The sequence below is a fragment of the Zalophus californianus genome, chromosome 8 (genome assembly GCF_009762305.2).
Source record: "Zalophus californianus isolate mZalCal1 chromosome 8, mZalCal1.pri.v2, whole genome shotgun sequence".
In the NCBI taxonomy this organism is placed as follows: Eukaryota; Metazoa; Chordata; class Mammalia; order Carnivora; family Otariidae; genus Zalophus; species Zalophus californianus.
This window is the reverse complement of record NC_045602.1, coordinates 68,204,367-68,205,752: the sequence shown is the minus strand read 5'-3', so window position 1 is coordinate 68,205,752 and position 1,386 is coordinate 68,204,367.

Below are 1,386 nucleotides of genomic sequence, written 5' to 3'. Positions count from 1 at the left end.
CAGAGCCAAAATGAGTTCAAGTTTACCTACACTGAAATCTGCCTTTATCCTCTCATGTGAGCTGCCTCAAATCAAGTAGAATATAAATACTTGCAATATGAAGAAGAAGCCTAAATTTTTCTCATGTTACTTCCTGTTTAGTTTAAAGAGTGCTGTAAGGGGGCACCTGGGTGGCTCAGTCAGTTAAGCGTCTGCCTTAGGCTCTGGTCAGGATCCTGGGGTGCTGGGATCGAGTCCCATGCCGGGCTCCCTGCTCAACAGGGAACCTGCTTCTCCCTCTCCCGCTGCACCTCCCCCTGTTTGTGCACTCTCTCTTTCTCTGTCAAATAAAGAAATAAAATCTTAAAAAATATATATATTAAAGAGTGCTGTGAGGACTTCTTTGGAAGGAAGGGACTCCAGGTGCAGAGACTTATGTAAGGAAAGGCTATGTAACTGATTACCCAAACCCTCAACTGGTGGCTTATATCTTGGTCAGTTTACTATCATTCTGGATCTTCTCTTAGGAACTGGATCAAGAAAATGACTCTTACCATTCTTACCACACTCATAAGACACTGATGTAAAAGCCACAAAGCCAAATGTTACATTTACACTAGGTCACTAATCAGACTCAACATTCATTTCTGATGTGGACATATTCGTTCCTCACCAAAAAATTACAGAGAAATCAAGCAGAAAATTGTTAACAAAAGTTATAAGATGGATGAATTTCTAAATGCCCGTCTAAAATACTATCAAGATAAATTGCATTCACCCAGCAAGGAATTGTAGAATACCTTGACATAAACTATCACATTTAAGTACTGTGCTAGGTCTTGAAGGAGAATCTGGAATCAAAAGATCAAACGTCACAGTTACTCTCCTCAGAAGCTCTCAGTCTGCTGGCAGAGGCGCCAAGAAATAGACAATTCATTTCATTATGGAAACACCTGGAGAGCCCTTTACTCAAGATGGGATCAGGTGGGGAAAGTTACAGAGGCCGTCTGGAGTATGCAACACCTGAATTACATCATGAACAATGAGCAGAAATTCCCTGAAGGAGGAAGAAGGGGTATAAGAGGAAAGGGAGAATTCAGATAGAAAGAAGAGCTCAGCTCTGGACCGGGAGCAAAGAATGGCTTGGAATTTGCAGACTGTAAGTAGTTCATCTTGACTAGAGCCCAGTCTACGTGTAATGCTGGGTGCAGAGACATGAGGCTGGGTTAGATAACAAAGAATACATGGTGTTTATTATATGCTGGCATATTTGTGGGAGGAAAGCAGAATTAACTGAAATAGGGCTCCTTTCTCTTTTAGAGCCAATTTTTACGTTGTTGTTGATTTTTGTCATGGTGTTATATGTATATATTAACATTGGTCATTCAAGTTTTATATTCATTTATT